Source organism: Elephas maximus, chromosome 1, assembly GCF_024166365.1.
Source record: "Elephas maximus indicus isolate mEleMax1 chromosome 1, mEleMax1 primary haplotype, whole genome shotgun sequence".
Taxonomy (NCBI): domain Eukaryota; kingdom Metazoa; phylum Chordata; class Mammalia; order Proboscidea; family Elephantidae; genus Elephas; species Elephas maximus.
Window position 1 is genome coordinate 93606766 of NC_064819.1, and position 12830 is coordinate 93619595.

The window sequence follows — 12830 nt, forward strand, 5'->3', positions numbered from 1 at the left end:
GACATCATTTCCCCCCCAACCGGCAAGCCTCAGGCCTTAGCAACCGATCTAGGCCAGGGTTCTGACCGGCCACGTTGGTTGGAGTCTACGTCTGAAGGAGTCCTGGAATGGGGGGAGACTGGGGCGAATGAAGATGGAGTCGGGGGTGGCGGAGGTGGTGGCGAATGATAGTCGCGGCAGGCCAGTCCTTTTTTCTGGCAGACCTCAGGACCACCTGTGATATTATTATTCACTGTTTCGGGCTCCCCCCTCCCCCCGCCAAAAAAAATAACCGTTGCCGTCGAGCCGATTTCTACTCGTAGCGAGCCTGTAGTACTGAGTAGAACTACTGCCCCATAACTGCCCCATAGGGTTTCCAAAAGCAGCTGGTAGACTTTTTGGTTAGCAGCCGAGTTTTAACCACTGCACCACCAGGGCTCCCATCCAGGTCTGCTCCTTAGACCGTTCAGTCCCAGGGTGCTCCAAGATAAACCCTCAAGTCTCTTTCTTCCTAACAGCCCTATTCCCCTTGGAGAGCCACCTGAGGCTTCTCTTTACCTTTTCTATCATAGCCATTGTGGCTTTTCCAGCTCTTCTATATCAAGAAATCTTAGTGCTTCTCTCTAACTTTAATGTGCCCACATATCACCTGGGGAACTTGTTAACTTGCAGATTATAATATAGGAGGTCTGAGGTGGGACCTGTGATTCTGCATGTCTAACGAGGTCTCAAATGATGCTGGTGCTGCTGGTCCATGGATCACACTTTGAATAACATGATTCTAGAATAACTTTGGAAACCCTGGTGGTGTAGTGGTTAAGTGCTACGGCTGCTAACCAAAGGGTTGACAGTTCGAATCTGCCAGGCTCCTTGGAAACGCTATGGGGCAGTTCTACTCTGTCCTATAGGGTTGCTCTGAGTCGAAATCCACTCGACGGCAGCACTGGGTTTGGTTTTTGGTTAGAATAACTTCATCCCATTCTATTCACTCCTTGCTCTGTCCCCCTTCAGTTTGTCCTACATTTTGCACATGTAACTGGTATAACCTGCTCCACTGATGTAGCAGTGGAGAACTGGTCCTCATCCTCCCTTTTGTGATTTAGCCTTACTTGTCCAGAGCTCTGTACAGGCTGGGTCACCACTACTCTGATGCTTGGACTCTGTGGGCTCCCACTGAAAATTAATCCACCTTTTCTCCCTCCCCTTTCTCCTTTCCATTTCAGGGAAAGGCTGGCAGTCTAGAATGAGTCACGTAGGATTTGATTACATCCTAATCCCTGGACAAAGATTGCTAATGTGTATTATGTGTGTCTTAACTAAGAGAGTCACTACAATGACCCATCAACGATCAGCTTCTCTGTACTAAAAGAAACTGTACTCTGTTACAAATGTATTATTTTCTAATGTTCTCTAGTTGTTTTGTGTGTGTGCTTTTCAGTTCCAGTAGATTCCACAGGGCAAGAACCTTGTTTCCTATTTCGTTTGTGTTTCAATTGCTTCCCCATTCATTCATTCAACAAATGTTTATTGAGTACCTGCTATGTGCCAGGCAGCATGCTAGGAACTGGGAACACATAGGTGAATGAGACAGACACAGTTCGTGGCCTCATGGAGCCTATATTCTGGTCAAATAGAGTAAGTAATTACAGTGATTTGAAGAAGTGTGAGGTGCTGTGAATGTAGATAATGGCAATGAGGTAATATTCCTTGAGAAGGCAATATTTTTGCTGTTATCTAATGAATGAGTTGGCACTGGACCTCAGAGAACCATACCCGTAGGCCTCAAATTGAGAAAAACTGAATTAAATGGTCAGTTTTGTCTCTTTAGGTGATTCCTTGACACCATTGTGATTGTAAATACAAATACAAACATAAGAACTCAAGTCCCTGAAAGAGTAATTCAAATCATCCAAAATGCAAATATTTTTGTTTTTTAAAAGGTCACCCATCAAAAACACAAAATTTTAAATCTTTAGAAGAAGACTCAGGGGTCCCCAGAGAAGATATGCACGAATCTACAGATTCTCCCCAGGTTTCAGCTTGAGAATAACAAGACTAGATAGGTTCCACCATGTAAATACTCAGAAATGGAAAAGAGTATAAGGGCTCTCCCCCAAAGTGTAGATACTGTGTGAACGTTGACTGACTCACATTGCTTGTTCTCTCCCAGCTTCCTGTCCCTGGACTCTCATTATGTCAGAGGATCTGGCCACATTCTGCTTCTTTCCTTGCCTTACCCAACAAGGGCACAGTTTTGCCTTCATTAAAGATCTAACCTGATATCCAGAATGTATTACGAACTCCTACAACTTAATGACAAAAAGACAGACCACCCAATCAAAAAATGGGCAAAGGACTTGTATAGACATTCCACCAAAGAAGATATGCAAATGGCCAATAAACGCATGAAAAAATGCTCAGCATCATTAGTCATTAGGGAAATGCAAAATAAAACAACAATAAAATACCACCTCACGCCCATTAGGATGGCTATGATTTAAAATAAAATGTAATACAACAGCTGTTGGTGAGGATGTTGAGAAATTGTAACCTTCCTCCATAGCTGGTGGGATTGTAAAATGGTGCAGGCACAGTGGAAAATCGTCAGGAGGTTCCTCAAAAACTTAAAGAACTACCATATGACCCAACAATTTCACTCTTAGTTACATAACCAAAAGAATTGAAAGCATAAACACAAACAGAAACCTGCACAGCAATGCTCATTGCAGCACTGTTCACAATAGCCACAAGGTGGAAACAACCTAAATGTCCATCAACAGATGAACTGATAAACAAAATGTGGAATATACATACAATGGAATATTATCCAGCCATAAAGAGGGATGAAGTCCTGATACTTGCTATGACATGAATGAACCTTGACAACATTATGCTTACTGAAATAAGTCAGTCACAAAGGGACAGATATTGTGTAATCTCACTTACATGAAATATCTAGAATAGGCAAGTGTATAGAGACCAAAGTTTATTAGTGGTTACCAAAGATGGGTGGGAGGGGGGAGGGGGAGTCATTGCTTAGGGAGCACTGAGTTTCTGCAAGGTGTTGAAAAAAATTGGAAATGGATAATGGTTGCACAACATGAATAGAGTCACTGAATTGTACATGTAAAAAATGTTGAAATGGTAAATGTTTGGTTGTATATATTTTACCACAATAGAAAAGCACAGAATTATATAGACAGCTTCCTTAAAAAAATAAACTACACTTTTTGCATATTAAAAAAAAATCTAAACCAAAGGCAGAGCCTAAGGAGAGGTCCAAAAGCTGGTGCAAGGTAGTTTGTGAGGTGTGGTTGGTTGGTGTTGTCCCCTCACACATATGACACTTGCCCTCTAAATAGTTGGAGTCTTTTTCTACTCCTTCAATAATCCTTACTGAATACCTGGAATTCATCAATGAAATTCAACAGGATCCTTACCAGCAGTCTAATATGAATAAAGAGTCATAGTTAATAAATGCCCCAGGTACGAGGGCAAAAGGGACAAGTGGCAGAGGATATTTCCAACGGAGTGATCTGAAAAATCATGAAGGCATTTGGAGAGTTGAGTTTTGAAGGGTGGGCACAATTTTGACATGCAGAGATTGAAGGGGTTGAAGGGATTTTTTTTTTTTTTTTTAGATGGAGGAGCCTGCATGAGGCAGGAAAGATAAAGAAAGCAAAGCCACTTTACACTCAGTATTATTCATCTCCGGTGTGTTAACCTCAGCTTTCCCAGAATATTCGTTTGTGGTGCTGTTCACCAGGCGTCAAGCCGGCTGGAAGTTTCTACACCCTCACATTTCCCTGCGTTCCATACTTACCACATGAAACCATATGCTGCACTTATTTTCTGCCATTTATCATCAAATGTGACACAAAAATTCTGGTCTTCCAAAGGCTAAATAAATTTCCCCTTGTGTTTAGCTTTGGTGGTTTCTGTGGTTTTCAGTTCTGCTGGAATTTGTGTCAAAATGGTCCCTCCCTCCTCTTTGCTCCTGAAACATTTTGCTTGTGCTCCCTTTAAAAGCAGGGAAAGGCCGACTTTGCAGCAGTGAAATGTTTAATGATAAGAGCTGCTCTTTACCAAACACTCAGCACGTGCCAGACATTGTGATAAATGTCTCATATATTTTACCTCATCTTCTCCTCACACAACTCCATGAGCTACTTATTCATTTAGTCATTCAACAAGTCTTTATTGACGGTCTCCTCTGTACCAGTCAGTGTGGTTGTGTGCCAGCAATTCCACGTGACAGAGTAGAACTACCTCATAGGGGTTTCTTGGCAGTAATCTTCACAGAGGCAGATTGCCAGGAGCAGATTGCCAGATCTTTCTCCCATGGAGCTGCTGGATGGCTTCGAACGGCCAACCTTTTGATTAGCAGCTGAGCCTTTAACCATTGCACCACCTGGATGCCTTACGCATGCATGTATAATATACATATATATTACAAAGAATAGTTAAATGAACATCATAGAGCTTAAGAAAATATCCCCAATATCAGTGAATCTCCCTGGGTGTCTCTCCCCAATGAGATCTTCTTTCTCACCAAAGTGTAACCACTATTCTGAATGTTATGTTTTACTACACAGATAAGTATCAAAAGAGGTTTTGTTTTGTTTTCTCCTTCAAAGACCAAGCATATTTTAGCATGTTTATATAATAATGGGAATGTTTCAGAAAAGAGGAGAAAATTGATCATGCAGAAGAGATGCGAGATAACTTCAGAAGCCACATCTCTTAGCAGGTAAGAAGGAATGGGGCCTCAGTTCACAGACCCGGGGGTGGGGCGGACAGACCACTTTCTTTGTGGTGACAGGGAGAAGGCAGTAAATACAGCAGAGATACAGGTAGGCTGGTGGATTTGGGATAGGACCATGAGGAAGTTGTTTTCTGAAACCTTCCATTTTCTCACCGAAATGGGAAGAGAAGTCGTCATCTTGTGAAATTGTGATCTTTGAATTTGGCGATGTGAACCGACTAAGAAAATGTGGGCTTGCAGGCCCAATGGAAGTGAGACCAGTCAGCATGATTGTGTGTTTTTCCCCAGGCACATTCAGCTGTTGGAGCAGGCAGAGTTGGATTTGATCAGGGTTAAAGTGCATCGGGAGCATCTGGGTAGCACAAACTGTTAAGCGCTACTAGCTACTGTCAAGTTACTACTGGCTGAAAGGTTGACAGTTCAAACCCACCCAGAGGCGCCTCAGAAGACAGGCCTGGTGATCTGCTTCCAAAAGGTCAGAGCCTTGAAAACCCTATGCAGCTGTTCTACTCTGCACACATAGGGTTGCCATGAGTCAGAATCGACTTGATGGCAACCAACAACAACAAAGTGTATCAAAAGCAGAGGGGTCAACAGAATATAGGGTGAAGACTGAGGGGTAATTACAGCATTGAACTATGGAGTCTAAACCAAATGATGAGTGTGATGGATTGAATTATGTGCCCCAAAAATGTGTCTCTCAACTTGGTTAGGCCATGATTCCCAGTATTGTGTGGTTGTTCTCCATTTTGTGACTGTAATTTTATGTTAAGAGGATTAGGGTGGGATTGTAACACCACCCTTACTCAGGTCACCTCCCTGATCCTGATAAAAGGAAAAAGAAGCAAGCAGAGACTTGGGGACCTCATACCACCAAGAAAGCAGCACCAGGAGCAGAGTGCATCCTTTGGACCTGGGGTTCCTGTGCCTGAGAAGCTCCTTGACCAGGGGAAGATTGAGGACAAGGACCTTCCTCCAGAGCCAAAGAAGAGAGAAAGCCTTCACCTGGAGCTGACACCGTGAATTTGAACTTGTAACCTATTAGACTGTGAGAGAATAAATTTCTCTTTGTTAAAGCCATCCACTTGTGGTGTTTTTGTTATAGCAGTACCAGATGACTAAGACAATGAACCAAGTGAGAAATTGAAGCTATCCAATAGCGATGAATAGTGATAGCGTTAATAGATGGGAGAGCTAGGTGGGGTTGAAGAATTTTTGGAATAGGGGTACTGGAGGGATGACATGAAAAGATGAGATTTTTAGAGGTATGGCAGTTAGTGGTGGTAACCAAGTTAAAGGTATGACATAGAAAGTGACTGGGGAGAGAGGGTAACAGATCATTGGAGGTGAGGAAAGCAAGCAGTTGACCAAAGTAATGAATGGATTATCTCCATGGATATTGGAGCCATCAAAAATAATGAAATAACAGAGACAGAAGTGCTGGTAGAGAGAATGACAATGAGCCAAGTGCTGAATCTTCCATGAAGGGGGCAGGGGGGAAGCGCTGACCCAGGATTGAATTCCGGGGGAAATCAGAACTACCAAGTAAACGTTAAAGGAGGCCAGAGCCTTTTCTGGAGGATGGAGTCTCAGTCAATACGGGTGTAAAACCAAGAGCACTACTTTCAGAGGGTATTGGATTAAGGTGGTAGGAGAATCAGATTGGAATACTGTGTTTCCCCCTGAGGAAGGAGTCTGGGTGAGGTGAAGAGATATAATCAGTAACCAGTTGCCATGGATTTGACTCTGACTCTTGGAGACGCATGTGTATTAGAGTAGAGCTGTGGTCCACAGAATTTTCAATGGCAGATTTTTCAGAAGTAGATCACCAGGCCTTTTTTTTGAAGTGCCTCTGGGTGGACTCGAACCTCCCTCCAATCAAGTGTGTTAACCATTTGCACCACCCAAGGATTCCTAAATAGACATGGGAGAAGCCCTTTTCATTCACTCCTCCCTCTGCCCAATTGCTTTCAATTCAACTGTGTTCAAAGATTCGTAGTACAAGTTTTACCTGATGAGGATCTGTAAACCATAGATAAACCAAATTTGGTTCCAGCCCTTAAGTGGCTTACGAGGTAAGGTGCATACATCAAGATATCACATGGGAAGAAATGAAAAAAATGCAGATAAAGTGAATAATGGGTTTAGACACAGATACCTTTCTCCTAAAGAAAGTTTCTCTGGCTGAAGCCACTTCTTTTGGCCTCTCCTTTCCCGCTTGGTAGACTTCCTGGGTGATACAAATGGTTAACACACTTGGCTACTAACCAAAAGGTCGCCTGTTCAAGTCTACCCAGAGGTGCCTTGGAAGAAAAGCCTTGTGAAGTGCTTCCGAAAAAATCAGCCATTGAAAACCCTCTGGGGCACAGTTCTACTCTGACACACATGGGGTCACCATGAGACAGAGTCAACTAGACAACAATTTTTTGTTGTTATTGTTGTTGAGAATATGCATAACAAAACATGCACCAAATCAACAGTTTCTACGTGTACCATTTAGTGACATTGATTACATTTCTTGAGTTGTTTGACCAGTCTCACCCTCCTTTTTGGAGTCATTCCTCCTCTATTAACATAAATTCACTCTCCTCTAAGGTTTTTATCTAATCTTTCAAGTTGCTGTTGACAATTTGATCACATATAGTTCTTAAAAGACCTTAATGCTCAAAGCAGGCCTTGTTTACTAGGTAAAAGTTAAACTATTGTTTGATTTTAAGAAGACTTTAATATATATTTTTGGTTTAAGGTTTAAAGATTATCTTAGGGCAATAGTTTCAGGGATTCATCCAACCTTCATGGCTTCAGCAAGTCTGAGTCTGTGAGAATTTGAAGTTCTGTTCTGCAGTTTCCACCTTTTGATCAGGATTCTTCTATAGAATCTTGATCAAAATGTTCAGTAATGGTAGCCTGGCACAATACAGTTTTTCTGGTCTCCTGGCAAAGGAGGCAGTTGTTTATGGAGGCAATTACTTCTCCTTCTATTCTTGATGCTCCTTTTTCCTCTGTTACTTTAGGTGAACAGAGACAAATTGTCTCTCTCTGTTTTTTTTTCCTCCCCCTTGGTAGTCCTGAGGTGACCTCAATGAATCTGTGATTCCCAACCTTGGCTGTCCTTTGGAATCACCCTAGAGTCTTAAAAAATACTGACGCCTGGAGGCGGAGCCAAGATGGTGGAATAGACAGCAGCTGCCGGTGAGCCCTCTTTACAACAAAGACCCAAAAAAACAACTGAAATGAGTATATTTGTGACAAGCTGGAGCCCTAAGTTTCAAAGGCAATCTTAGAAAACAAACTGAGGGGCAGAGGGGGGAAGAGACAGTTCAGAAGCAGAGAGGAGTGACCGGACCTGAATCTTGGGGAGCTCTCAGGCACCATTCCTGGAGTGGAGGCCGTGGGCTGGTACTAGCGTTTGGCAGCAGTTTCCTCAGGGGGAAGCAGCCAGCCACACAGCCTACTCATACCTCCAGAACCTGAGGAGAAAGGTGCTCTCGGCAAAAACTAAGTGCTTGCCTATATTTTAACGCACTCCCCCACCCGCAAAACTGGCTTCAGCAGGTGAATTCCCTGGGCCTGAGATAGGCACTGTTGAGCACCAAGAGCCATCCTCCCGGCCTTGGGGAAGGAAAAAATTTGCATTTGGGGGAAAAGTTAATTTGCTAGCTGCACTAACTGGGGGAACTCAGGACAGAAGCAGCTCCTGTCCAGGCATAAACTCTTCGTGGACTTTGAGCACCTTTCCCTTCTGCATGGACCTGAGTGGGACTACTTCGGAAGAATAGGCCCTTGTTGGCAGACTCCAACCATTTCAGCTGTGCAGTGGAGAAGTGGGTGTTTGATGTTTGACATTGCTTTGCCTATTAAACAAAGTTCTCACCTACCCACATCAGGGACCTAAAGACTGGTAGCTCTACTCAGGTCACCCAGCCACCAGTGACATGGGTCCAAAGATAACTGGTACCTCCCAGTCCTTACAACCAAAACCTTTGGGTGCCCATGGTCTGTCTGCAGAACCCACCCACCTGCACACTCTAGGGAACAGGGACACGCTTTCCTCAGAGACGCTTGAGGGTTGGTTCTCAGCCCCCTGCCTTGTTCAGAGCATGACTTCCTGCTGCAATCAGATACGGGTATATACGCCAGTCACCCCTGCCCCTCTAAGACTGTAGGACAGAGCCTGTACCACACACTTGATGATCAGCTACCTGGAAACCTGAGCTGAATTCACACAAGAAAACTGAATGGACTTCTAGACTGATATACCTGATAACAGCTCTAGCCATCTGGGGACAGGACACCAGAGCTCCAAAGGCGAAAATAATTAAGCTAACTCACTCAAGCAACCCATAGGGGGATACGAAAACAAAAGAAAGCAAGAAGCTATGACACAGTAAGCAAGCATAAACTAATACAATAACTTATAGATGGCTCCGAGACAACAGTCAATATCAAGCCATGTAAAGAAACAGACCATGATCACCTCAACAGGCTCTCAAAACAAAGAATCCAGGGATCTTCTAGATGAAAGTGCGTTCCTGGAATTACCAGACGCAGAATACAAAAGTTTAATATACGGAACCCTTCAAGACATCAGGAAGGAAATGAGACAATACGCAGAACAGCCCAAGGAACACACAGATAAAGCAATTGAAGAAATTAGAAAGATTATTCAGGAACATAAATAAAAGCTTAATAAGCTAGAAAACTCCATAGACAGGCAGCAATCAGAAATTCAGAAGATTAACAATAAAATCACAGAAGTAGACAACTCAATAGAAAGTCAGAGGAGCAGAATTGAGGAAGTAGAAGCTAGAATTTCTGAATGTGAAGTTAAATCATATATTTGAAGAAAAATCAGATAAAAGCATTAAAAAAAAAATGAAGAAACCGTAAGAATCATGTGGGACTCTATCAAGAGAAATAAGCTACGAGTGATTGGAGTACCAGAACAGGGAGGGATAACAGAAAATACAGAGAGAATTGTTGAAGATTTCTTGGCAGAAAACTTCCCTGATATCAAGAAAGATGAGAAGATATCTATCCAAGATGCTCATCAAACTCCACATCAGGTAGATGTTAAAAGAAAGTCACCAAGACATATTATAATCAAACTTGCCAAAACCAAAGGTAAAGAGAATTATAAGAGCAGCGAGGGATAAACGAAAAGTCACCTACAAAGGAGAGCCAATAAGAATAAGCTCGGACTACTCAGCAGAAACCATGCAGGCAAGAAGCAATGGCATGACATATTTTAAAAATTGAAGGAAAAAAATTGCCTGCCAAGAATCATATATCCAGCAAACTGTCTCTTAAATATGAAGGTGAAATTAAGACATTTCCAGATAAACACAAGTTTAGGGAATTCATAAAAACCAAACCAGAACTACAAGAAATACTAAGGGGAGTTTTTTGGTTAGAAAATCAATCATATCAGGTATCAACCCAAGACTAGAACATGGGGCAGAGCAACCAGAAGTCAACCCAGACAGGGAAATCCAAAAAAACAAAGCGAGATTATAAAATAAATAAATAAAAAGCTCAAAACAGGGTAACACCGACGTTATTATATAAAAGAAGACAACATTAGAATAATAAAGAGGGACTGAGAAATGTAAACATACACCTTCCCTATGGAGAGAAAGATACGGCGATACGAAGAAATAAAAGTTAGTTTTAAATTTAGAAAAATAGAGGTAAAGGTAACCACAAAGGAGACAAACTATCTTACTCATCAAAATAAAATACAAGAAAAAAAGAGACTCAGCAGAAACAAATCAACAACAACAAATATGAGGAAAGGACAATATATAATCTACTCAGCCATAAAATTAAGTGGGAAGAAGAAACTGTCAACAACACACAAAAAAGGACATCAAAATGATAGCACTAAATTCATACCTATCCATAATTACCCTGAATGTAAATGGACTAAATGCACCAACAAAGAGACAGAGAGTGGCAGAATGGATTAAAAAACAAGATCCGTTTATATGCCGCCTACAAGAGACACACCTTAGACTTAGAGACACAAATAAACTAAAACTCAAAGGATGGAAAAAATATAGCAACCAAACAACAATCAAAAAAGAGCAGGAGTGGCAATATTAATTTCTGACAAAATAGACTTTAAAGTTAAATGCATCATAAAGGATAAGAAAGGACACTATATAATGATTAAAGGGACAATACGCCAAGAAGATATAACCATATTAAATATTTATGCACCCAATGACAGGGCTGCAAGATACATAAAACAAACTCTATCAGCGTTGAAAAGTGAGATAGACAGCTCCACAATAATAGTAGGAGACTTCAACACACCACTTTTGGTGAAAGACAGGACATCCAGAAGGAAACTCAATAAAGACACGGAAGATCTAAATGGCACAATCAACCTACTTGATCTCGTAGACATATACAGAACACTCCGCCCAACAGCAACCAAGTATACTTTCTTTTCTAGTGCACATGGAACATTCTCTAGAATAGACCACGTATTAGTTCATAAAGCAAGCCTTAGCAGAATCCAAAACATTGAAATATTACAAAGCATCTTCTCTGACCATAAGGCCATAAAAGTGGAAATCAGTAACAGGAAAAGCAGGGAAAAGAAATAAAACATTTGGAAACGGAACAATACCCTGCTCAAAAAAGACTGGATTTATAGAAGACATTAAGGATAGAATAAAGAAATTCATAGAATCCAAAGAGAATGAAAACACTTCCTTTCAGAACCTTTGGGACACAGCAAAGGGGGTGCTTAGAGGCGAATTTCTATCAATAAATGCAAACATCCAAAAAGAAGAAAGGGCCAAAATCAAAGAATTATCCCTACAACTTGAACAAATAGAAAGAGAGCAACAAAAGAAACCCACAGGCACCAGAAGAAAACAAGTCATAAACATCAGAGCTGAACTAAATGAAATAGAAAACAGAAGAACAATTGAAAGAATTAACAAGACCAAAAGCTGTTTTTTTGAAAAGCTCAACAAAATTGGTAAACTGTTGGCCAAACTGACACAAGAAAAACAGGAGAGGAAGGAAATAACCTGAAAAAGAAATGAGATGGGTGATATTACAACAAACCCAACTGAAGTTAAAAGAATCATATCAGATTACTATGAAAAACTATACTCAAACAAATTTGAAAACCTAGAAGAAATGGATGAATTCCTAGAAACACACTACCTACCTAAACTAACACAAACAGAGGTAGAACAACTCAATAGACCCATAACAAAAGAAGAGATTGAAAAGGTAATCAAAAAACTCCCAACAAAAAAAAGCCCTGGTCCGGATGGCTTCACTGCAGAGTTCTACCAAACTTTCAGAGAAGAGTTAATACCACTACTACTAAAGCTATTTCAGAGCATAGAAAATGATGGAATACTACCTAACTCATTCTATGAAGCCACCATATCCCCGATACCAAAACCAGGTAAAGACACCACAAGAAAAGAAAATTATAGACCTATATCCCTCATGAACGTAGATGGAAAAATCCTCAACAAAATTCTAGCCAATAGAATTCAACAACATATCAAAAAAATAATTCACCATGACGAAGTGGGATTCATACCAGGTATGCATAAACATAATAAAGGGCATTTATACAAAGCCAACAGCCAACATCACCCTAAATGGAGAGAGCCTGAAAATATTCCCATTGAGATCGGGAACCAGACAAGGATGCCCTTTATCACCACTCTTATTCAACATTGTGCTGGAAGCCCTAACCAGAGCAATTAGGCTAGATAAAGAAATAAAGGGCATCCAGATTGGCAGGGAAGAAGTCAAAGCATCTCTATTTGCAGATGACATGATCTTATACACGGAAAACCTTAAGGAATCCTCCAGAAAACTATTAAAACTAATAGAAGAACCCAAAATCTGTTGGGTTCCTCTACACCAACAAAAAGAACATCGAAGAGGAAATCACCAAATCAATGCCATTTACGGTAGCCCCCAAGAAGATAAAATACTTAGGAATAAATCTTACCAGAGATGTAAAAGACTTATATAAAGAAAACTACAATACACTTCAGCAAGAAACCAAAAGAGATTTACGTAAGTGGAAAAACATACCTTG